The 10,679-nt window shown below is 49.0% G+C and overlaps 1 non-coding gene across 1 annotated transcript; it reads right to left on the bottom strand.

Annotated features, from left to right (window-relative positions):
- Positions 1-6,808: 6,808 nt before the first annotated feature.
- TRNAI-AAU (transfer RNA isoleucine (anticodon AAU)) lies at positions 6,809-6,881 on the bottom strand. Its single transcript has one exon. It is a non-coding gene; the product is annotated as a tRNA-Ile (tRNA).
- Between the last annotated feature and the right edge of the window lie 3,798 nt (positions 6,882-10,679).

Genomic DNA, 10,679 nt, shown 5'->3' with positions numbered 1-10,679 from the left:
AAGTTCTCAAGCCCTGTATGTCTTAGCTTTTATATGAGGTTTATGAGGTTTTCAATGAGATTATGAGGTAACAGCCTCATAATCTCCCCCAAACACCCTGAGACCTCCCCAAATTATTAAAATACCCCAGTTCTCAGCAAGGCCATGACAGTGACCCACAGCTAGAGTGTCTAGGCTAAGCTGTTCTGAAGGAGGCAACTCAAACATTTTCTCCCTGCTTCCCTTTGCAAGGTCTGACTGGGAAAACAAAATTCCCCAAACTGAAGATTTTCAGCTGAAAAACCAGTACTAGCTATTTTGGGACTTTGGTTTGAATGTATTATTATTATTATCTTCTGATTTATGAATCAGTTTTGTCATCCAGGTGTGTTTCCAGCTGTTGATTTGTAGGGGAGAGATGCCAAGTCATGATGTCTCTTCCCCTCTTTCATAGTTTCTTCCAACTTTCTAGAAAGCTCCTTTGCTATGACGTGAGTCAAGCAGTGTCCATTGTTGTTGTATTATCTCGGTGAAGTCTGCATCGTACAAGGTTCCTGGGATAGTCCTTGGGAGTGTAGATACCTTCAATGGGCCAGCAGTGAGTCTGGCTCCTCCCTTGTCGCACTTGAAAGGCTGGTGGGGGGCATTTCCCAACCTCATAACATATTTCTGTAATGCACACAGAGCAAACTTCATAACTTCTCAAACCAATGTGAGCACATAGAATGCAAGAAGACATTAAGGTTCAACAGATGAACAGTTCAAGATTTTTGAAATGATTCCTCACCAGGCAGACTTTGTTCAAAACGTATCATCATTATATGAGAGTGGTGAATATGGGGCTTGCAGGGTGCTGCTTTGAGCACAGGGTGCCACACCTGGGCTTCCATTGCAATGAGAACGTACCCTTAGAATCCATCTCTCCAGGGATAAAGATGGCAGCATGGCTGGCCTGGGTCATCTGACTTGGGCTCGTGGAGCTAAAGCTGAGAGGCTAAAAACTGTGGTGCAGATATTTGTGTTCACACTGAAGCCTGGGTTCAGAAACCCTCACCCCTCGTGGGGCCTCAGAGGTTGGGTTCAAGTCCATATGTCTGCACTGTAATTTTATAGTCTTGCAGTCCAAGTCCCATAACCCTGAGTCAGCTGACCTGGGCTTTGAGACAGGTGATCTGGGTGTTTTAATTATAGTGTAGACATAACACTAGGATAGGTCTAGGAGCCCAGAAGGTTGGGAGGGAATTTAGCAAGTGCAAATGGTAAAACTGCAGGGAAGTATTACCCTGGACTCATGGCAGTTCTCCACTGGTCTGTCTGCTTTTGAGGCAGGGATAATAACTGCCAGTGGTGCCCTGTTGAGTGGTTTTTGGGGCACCTGCTCTTGGCTGTTGTCAGAAGGACCTTTGGTCTAGCCCAGTGTGGGTTTTCTTATGGTTTAAATTACACACACAGGCACTGATAACAGAGTTACTGAACGTTTGGGAGTCAGGAGCTGGTAGGTCAGTGGTCTAGTTCCCTCATGGATGACCCCCTTCTTCTGGGACAGGGGCAGGTCTGAGCTCTCACACCAAATGCTCATTGTGGTTGCCAGAATCTGTGGGCAGCTCATTTAGTTTATGCCGAGGGTTGTCTCCTGCTTCGTGCCCAGTGTCTGAGAATGAAAATCCTAAACAACCTTATGAAATAATGAATGCAGCAGGATGTGCTATTGTCCCTGCCCCAAAGCAGGCAGATGAATGGAGAAATGCCATGGAGTCCAGGGTAGTACTTCATTGCGGTCTTACCTTTTTTGCTTGCTAAACTCCCCCCAACTTTGAGGGGGCCCAGAGCCCAGTATTGAGCCTGAGATGAGACATCTACACTGCAAATTTACCACCCCACGGCCAAAGCCTCGGGAGCCTGAGCTGGCATGGGGCAGCCCTGGATGTTTCATTGCAGCGTGGACATAGTGCAGTATTATGTCTGCACTGTCATAAATACACCCAAGTCACTATTCTGAAACCCTGGGTCAGTTGATTCAGGCTTGTGGGGCTTGTGCTGCAGGGTTATAAAATTATAGTGTAGACACTTGGGCTTCAGCCCAGCCTCCGAGACCCCACAAGGGGTGAGGGTCTCCGAGCCTGGGCTCCAGTCTGAGCCTAAATGTCTACACTGAGGTTTGTAGCCTCACAACCTGAGCCCCAGGAGTCCAAGTCAGATGATTCAGGCCAGCCAGGCCACACTGCTTTTATTACATTATAGATGCCCCCTCAGGGTATGTCTACATTGCAATGTAAGCCCAGGATTAGCAGAAGTCATGTCAGCAGCCCCAATGCATAAACATAAACCAAGAGGAAAAGACCCACCCCCCAAATAACCTGGGCAGTGTCCTTCTCCCTACGGTTCATAAGTCCAGCAACCAAAAGTCCTTTAACATGAGCCATCCCCTCTCTGCACCCCACTCACAGCTGTTGTACTTAGTCAGTGCAAGCCCAGAGGTGCCTCTGTAGAGTTCACATGCCACCCTCGGTGGAAAGGGGAGAAAATAAGAAGGCACTATTCTCACTATGTTCTCACTCATCCCTCCACAGCCACCCTGTCCTAACACTGATCTAATCCCTAAATTTTAGTATTAAGACCCAGGCGCAGGCCCATTTGGCTTTCGAACCTCTGTCCCCTGCCTAGCAAGTGCTATTGAACTGAGCATGAGTCCCTCAGTTGGGGTCTGTCGAGCACAGTTCTGCTGCCCTCAATTTACACAACAAGGATAACAACGCTTTATTTCTCCTGCCCCAATAACAAGGAGACTGGGAATCCAACACCAGGCATAAGTGATCATTTCGGCAAGCAATCCAACATATTTCCAATATACTGTAAAATCCACATGCAGACTCATACACGAAACCTTGCAAGAAAATTTTCCTGAGGGGTTTTGAAGCACCTGCTGCTGGAGGGAAGGAGGGAGCTGTGGGTTGGGATTGAGGGGCACTGGGAATAGGAGGGGCCTGTGGGTTGGGATTGAGGGGGCTGTTGGTAGGGACAGAGGAGAAGGGTGCAGAGGAGTAGGCTCTGGTTGGGAGTGAGAAGAAGTGTGCATAGGAGGGACTGAAGTTTGAGATTGAGGGGCACTGGGAAAAGAGAGGACATGTGTTTAGGCTGAAGAGCATCGTCATTTGGGGATCCAGCAGTAGAGGGGAAAGCAGCAGGTGATTCTAATTCCTAGGGATATTCTATGTGTTTGTATGTGTGCAGGGAAGGAACATGCTATATGCCCGGAGGCCTTTATTCCTCCAGGCTGCAAGGACAGAGGGGCTGTCAGGAAGTTGCCCCTTCAAACCCGCACACAAAAAGGGACTTCTGAGGAAAGGGAAAATCCCAAAGAGAACAAGCTATGTCAAAGAGGACTCCAGAGAAACAGTTTAAGATCTTGGGGAGTAACTTATCACCTGACCAGGGACTTGAACCCTGGACCTTCAGATTAAAAGTCTGATATTCTGCCAGCTGAGCTTGCCAGACTCACAAAGTGAAAGGGCAACTTGATGTGGATGAGAACTAGTCAAGAAAACAAGAGTGGGAAACAGTAGGGAAAACCTGCTGCTCTCTCCGGCCTAGTCAATACTACAAGTTTATATCTAATTTAGCAGCATTAAATCGCATTAACCCTGCACCCGTCCACACAACGAAGCCCTTTATATCGATATAAAGGGCTCTTAATACCGATATCTGTACTCCTCCCCGACAAGGGGAGTAGTGCTGAAATAGGCATTTGCCATGTCGGATTAGGGCTAGCGTGGCCGCAATTCAGCGGTATTGGCCCCCTTTGAGATCTGCTTGCAGAGGCAATAAAGTCAGTGTTGTTTCAAATTCCTGCATTCTTTATTACTTCATCACACAAACAGGGAGATAACTGCCACGGTAGCTCAGGAGGGATGGGGGAAGAGAGAAGCAAAAGGTGGGGTTGTTGCAGGGGCACCCCCCGGAATGGCATGCAGCTCATCATTTCTGCGGGATGTCTGGGGCTCTGACCCAGAGTGGCCGTTTCCCTCTCTGGTTCTTTAGTAGGCTTGCCTGATAGTCTAGACAGGACTGACACTCCCTTTAGACAAAACTCAAAGAAGGGAATGACCTGGGGAGTCATTCCCATTTTTGTCCATGCACCCCCGGCCGACCTCACCGAGGCCAGCCAGGAGCACCCATGACAGCAGCAGATGGTACAGTATAACAGGTAACTGTCATTGTCAACTTGCAAAGCAGCAGACGGGACGGTATGGCTGGTAACCATCTTTGCTAACTTGAAAAGGCAAGGGGATGCTGCTGTGTAGCGCTGCAGTACCGCGTCTGTCAGCACCATCCAGTAGTCATACGGTGATGGTGAAAAAAGGCTGAACAGGCTTCATGGTTGTCGTGCTATGGCGCCTGCCCAGGCAATCCAGGGAAAAGGGCACGAAATGATGGTCTGCCATTGCTTTCACGGAGGAAGGACTGAGTGACGACATTTACCCAGAATCACCCACGACACTGTTTTTGCCCCATCAGGCATTGGCACCTCAACCCAGAATTCCAATGGGTGGGAGAGACTGCAGAAAGTATGGGATAGCTGTGGGATAGCTACCTACAGTGCAACGCTGCGGAAATTGACACTCGCCTTGGTATATGGACGCACACCGCCGAACTAATGTGCTTAGTGTGTCCGCGTGCACTCGACGTTATACAATCTGTTTCCAAAAACTGGTTTCTGTAAAATCGGAATAATCCCATAGTGTAGACATACCCTGTGATTAACAACTTTGGTGGCTAATTGAAAGGCTGATGGTTCAAACCCAAGTGAAGATGGAGGTGGTTTTTTTTAGTGATGAGAATCCAGTTCATTTTAATGGGCAGAAAATCTCCTCAATGCTTGTCTAGCCTCATTGGGCAAGCATAAGTGGCACTTTAAACAAATGTGTTGGTGGTATAGTGGTGAGCATAGCTGCCTTCCAAGCAGTTGACCTAGGTTTGATTTCCAGCCAGTGCAGTAATGTGATGTTTTCTCTACTGGGAATTAGTTTAATTTCAGTCACATTGTATCAGTTTATCAATGGAATGAGAGAATCAATGTCCTGCAGGTCATTTAACACACAATGGAGGAAGAAAGGGGTGGGACTAGACAATGAGCAGGTGGAGTTATCCTGGTATTACAATGTTTGGTTTATTTTTTTTAAAAACTTCCTTTACTTCCCTCTCCCTTTTAGACTCAGAGCCTTTAAGGTCAGAAAGGACCAATGTCATCATCTAGTGCGACCTGCTGCACCTTACAGGCCAAAAGACCCCCTTCCCCTCCTGTAATAGACCCAGTAGGGGAGGCAGCTCTGTGCACTGCCCCTACCCCAGGCAGCACATGGACAACCTCTGCTCCCCTCCCCTAATGGGTGTGCAGAGATGTGCCAGCAGCACTAAGGTGGCTCCCTGCCCACACTGCCTCCGTCCCTCCGTGCCACTCCCAGAAATGGCCAGCTTGTCCCGGCAATCCCTGGGGCGGGGGGAATGTCTCCATTCATTGCTCCTGCCCCAAGTACCAACTCCACAGCCCCCATTGGCCAGGAACTGCAGCCAATGGGAGCTCTGGGGGCAGCGCCTGCAGGCAGCGGCACACAGAGACCCCCTGGCACAGCCCACCTAGGACCTGCTGCCGCAGGGTTGTGTGTACCAGTCACTTTGGGAGCTGCAGTGCCCGGGGTAAGCGCCACCCCTCCTGCACCCCAACCCACTCCCCCACTGCAGAGCCCACATCCCACACCCAAATTTCCTCCCAGAGCTTTGCTTGTTTTTTTTTCACCCAGAACCATCCTTCTTCTCCTGGGATGCAAGTAGCCATCCCTGGGAAGCCAAGAGGTAGGCACAGGATTCTACCTCCCAGCAGCCAACTGCACCTTCCCAGGCTTTGCAGGCTTTGCAGAACAAATGGGATTAGCTTCTGCCCTGCCTTCCTCAGCTAGACTTTCCTCTTTTGCCTCATTCCTGCCTCACTCCCTCCTTTGGCAAGTCACACAAAGGAAGCCAGTAGGAGGAGCCGGCCGCCATAGGCCAACCTCCAAGGGCAGAGGAGACCAAGCCACAAGGCTTCAAAAGGTGACTGGCCAAGGTCCTCTAGCTTTCACCTGCTGATGCTAAGGTTTTTTCCCAGCTCATTTCACCACCCTCTGTCCTGCAGGGGTTGAGCTTATCGCAGCTGTTACCCAAAATTGGGCCAGCTAGTAAGCGTAGGGTGGACTAATGACCCACCAGAGTTTGGTAGAAAGCAGCACATTTATTATATTGATAGCTAAGCTCAAAAGAAGAAGCAGGGGTGTCACACTCACACTTGCATACTCATGCTCCCAGGACAGGCACAGCACTGGAGATGTCAGGATTCTGCAAGTTAAGTGTCCCACAGTGTAGCTATGGACTGTGCGATGAAGGTAAGTCTTCCTGAGGCACAATGAAATACAACACAGAGAACCACTGGCCAGGCAATCCGGGCAAAGGGCATTCACTGGAGGTACAAGCTTGTGAGTGACTCCTGAGCATGTGGCCCCTTCTCCTTTTAAGGACCTGCACCTGATGGCCTGCGACTAGAGATGACTTGGCTGTATCTGGTTGGTCACGCTCCACTTTGGGCAGTGTCCATGCTCTGGGTGTGTGAGTGCTGTCTAATTAGAGTCCCAGACACCTTGTCTACCTGGAAGCTCTTCTACCAGCCCATTCATCCCACAAGCGTTCCAGACAAAAGTGGGAGCAGGGGAAGTATAACAGACCTTTTGAGTATAGAAATCACTGCTGCTCTTACAACAGCAGGGACAAGCCAGTAGGAGCTGGGGAAAGGAAGCCATCATGTTTCTGCCTGGTTTTAAACCAGGGACCTTTTGCATATTAAGCAAACATGATAACCACTACACTACAGAAACTCTGTTGCAGTGCTCTGCCCCTCCCTTCATAAGAATATAAGAATGGCCATACTGGGTCAGACCAAAGGTCCATCCAACCCCATATCCTATCTGTCAACAGTGGCCAATGCCAGGTGCCCCAGAGGGACTGAACCTAACAGGCAATGATCAAGTGATCTCTGTCCTGCCATCCATCTCCTCCCTCTGACAAACAGAGGCTAGGGATACCATTCTTTACCCATCCTGGCTAATAGCCATTCATGGACTCAACCTCCATTAATTTATCTGCAAAAAGAACAAGGAGTAATTGTGGACCTTAGAGACTAACAAATTTATCTGAGCATAAGAGTTCATGGGCTAAAACCCACTTCATCGGATGCTTGCAGTGGAAAATACAGCAGGAAGAGATATAGATATAGATATAGATACACACACACACACACACAGTGAGAACGTGAAAAAATGGGTGTTGCCATACACACTATAAAGAGAGTGAGCAGTTAAGGTGAGCTATTATCAGCAGGAGAAAACACCTTTTGTAGTGATAATCGGGATGGCCTATTTCCAACAGTTGACAGGAAGATGTGAGTAATAGTAGGGGGACAAATAAACATGGGGAAATAGTTTTACTTTGTGTAATAACCTGTCCACTCCCAGACTTTATTCAAGTCTAAATTAATGGTGTCCACTTTGCAAATTAATTCTTATTCAGCAGTCTCTCGTGGGAGTCTGTTGTTGAAGGTTTTTTGTTGTAATATTGCGACTTTTAGGTCTGTAATCAAGTGACCAGGAAGATCGAAGTGTTCTCTGACTGGTTTTTGAATGTTATAATTCTTGATGTCTCATTTGTGTCCTTTTATGCTTTTATGTAGAGACTGTCTGGTTTGGCCAATGTACGTGGCAGAGAGGCATTGCTGGCACATGATGGCATATATCACATTGGTAGATATGCAGGTGAATGAGCCTCTGATAGTGTGGCTGATGTGATTAGGTCCCATGATAGTGTCCCTTGAATAGATATGTGGACAGAGTTGGCAACGGGCTTTGTTGCGAGGATAGGTTCCTGGGTTAGTGTTTATGTTGTTGGGTTGCTGATAAGTATTTGCTTCAGGTTAGGGGGCAGTCTGTAAGCAAGGACTAGCCTGTCTCCCAAGATCTGTGACAGTGAGGGATCATCCTTCACAATAGGATGTAGATCCTTGATGGTGCACTGGAGAGGTTTTAGTTGGGGGGCTGAAGGTGACGGCTAGTGGGCTTGTATTACTTTCTTCGTTCGACCTGTCCTGTAATAGGTGACTTCTGGGTACTCTTCTGGCTCTGTCAATCTGTTTCTTCACTTCAGCAGGTGGGTAGTGTACTTGTAAGAATGCTTGATAGAGATCTTGTAGGTGTTTGTCTCTGTCTGAGGGGTTGGAGCAAATGTGGTTGTATCTTAGAGCTTGGCTGTAGACAATGGATTGTGTGATGTGGTCTGGGTGAAAGCTGGAGGCACGTAGGTAAGTATAGCGGTCAGTACGTTTCCAGTATAGGGTGGTGTTTATGTGACCATTGCTTATTAGCACTGTAGTGTCCAGGAAGTGGATCTCTTGTGTGGACTGGTCCAGGCTGACATTGTAGGTGGGATGGAAATTGTTGAAATCATGGTGGAATTCCTCAAGGGTTTTCTTTTCCATGAGTCCAGAAGATGAAGATGTCATCAGTGTAGGGCAAGTAGAGTGGGGGCATTAGGGGATGAAAGCTGAGGAAGCGTTGTTCTAAGTCAGCCATAAAAATGTTGGCAAGCTATGTGGCAATGCGAGTACCCATAGCAGTGCCGCTGACTTGAAGGTATACATTGTCCCCAAATGTGAAATAGTTGTGGGTGAGGACAAAGTCACAAAGTTCAGCCACCAGGTTTGCCGTGACATTATTGGGGATACTGTTCCTGATGGCTTGTAGTCCATCTTTGTGTGAAATGTTGGTGTAGAGGGCTTCTACCTCCATACTGGCCAGGATGGTGTTTTCTGGAAGATCACCAATGGATTGTAGTTTCCTCAGGAAGTCAGTGGCATCTCGAAGATAGCTGGGAGTGCTGGTAGCATAGGGCCTGAGGAGGGAGTCTATACAGCCAGATTATCCTGCTGTCAGGGTGCCATTGCCTGAAATGACGGGGCATCCAGGATTTCCAGGTTTATGGATCTTGGATAGCAGACAGAATACCCCTGCTGCTTTTTTGGCCTGCTGCTTCTCTGTCTGGGATGTTTTTGACAGCCCTGGCACACAAAAATGGCATCATTGTGAGCGCCCATGAAGGCAAGATGAATTTTGGCTGCTTTGCTCAGCTTGACTTGCTTCTTCACCCCATTCCTGCCTTAGATCCTGGGTCACCTGGTGGCTGAAGATGATCCATTGTCTCAAGCGCTGCCAGAGCCTGACATAGTGCTCCTAGGCAGCCTTTGCTCTGCACATGCCGGCCATGCACATTTGCAAATACTTTAAAGTGCCTGTCAGTAAGTTCTGGGAACAGTTGCTCACCTTCAGAGGAAGCTCCCTAAAATTGGCCTGTCTCACCCAGTGGTACATTGATCTCTGTTCAGATTGAGCCAAAAGGTGGGGGGGGGGGCTAGCTGCTGTGGCCACTGCTGCTGTGAGGGCAGCCACCGTTGAGGATGAAGCCATTCTACAAGCACCTTCCACCAAGCCACCCACTGAAAATCCTGTAGGGTGTAAGGTGAGAGTAGAAGAACACTAGAGGGGGGGCCTCCCCCTTCCCTCATCATCGGCCATCTCATACCCGGAGATACACCCAGTGGGGTAAAAATAATACAGCCATATCAGAAGAGTCAGTTGCATTCTTTGTGGTTGCCCCACCATTTCCCTTGGGCCTGACCTGCCTTCCAGCTCAGCCGCCACTGAAAATTGAAACACAAAAAAGTAGAGCCGTACAAGGCTTCAAAGCCCACAAAACCCAACCCCCCTTCTAATACGGCAGAAAAGCCACATGTCTCCTGACTAGGTAGGGACGTCCTATTGCCCCACAGGAAGTGGAAGGCCATGGTGTTCGGTCTCAGCAGCACTCATGGAGCACTGGGAACACATGGCTGAGGAAATTCCCCACAGCCAAAAGATAGATCTTGAGCATCACAACTTTGTCGTCTAATGACAAGGTCCACTTATGCCACTGGCTGAGCCTTTCCTCACAGGCCAGCAACCGCTTCTCCCAGTTCGCGTTCCCCACCTCGTCCCCAACCAAATGGTAGAAGGCCCAGCTCATCAGCCTGCCCACTCTTGCAGCCCTCCTCTTCCACCCTGACTGATAGGGAGGAGTATTGAGCCTCCCTCCCTTAGGCCCTTCAGCATTCCTGGGGACACCAACACCGCCCAAGTGACTTTGGGCCAGTAGGTCAACCAATAGGGCTGCCTCCTAGGCCAGGCTGCAGCCCAACTTCAGGACTCAGAGGAAATGCAGCTCGGACTCCAGGCACAGCCAGGCTTCTGGATCAAACATCCCCTCTTGTGCCCAAGTCACAACAGCTAGCGGGCAAAAGACAGACTTTCATGGCCTTTGAAAAAGCAAGACAGAGCCTTGGAAGACCCAGTAGGGTTAGGTGCCACAGGAATTGCTCTCAGATCCCGCTGAAACTTCGACTCAGATTGCAGGATTCAAAGTCCTGAGTGCTGGCCCTTACACAATGGGACCAATAGGGAACACCCAGACCTCTGCTGAGTTCTGATGAGGATGACCCTGTGTGGGCAACCCTGCATTTGCTCACCAAGTTGTCATGCAGCAGTTTGCTGCAGCTCCCACAGGCCTTTCTTAATCCAGACTGAGAGGCCAGT

This window comes from Gopherus flavomarginatus (genome assembly GCF_025201925.1).
Source record: "Gopherus flavomarginatus isolate rGopFla2 chromosome 13 unlocalized genomic scaffold, rGopFla2.mat.asm SUPER_13_unloc_4, whole genome shotgun sequence".
NCBI classification, from domain to species: Eukaryota; Metazoa; Chordata; order Testudines; family Testudinidae; genus Gopherus; species Gopherus flavomarginatus.
Note: the sequence above shows the minus strand (reverse complement) of the source record. Positions and strands in the feature narration are given on the sequence as shown.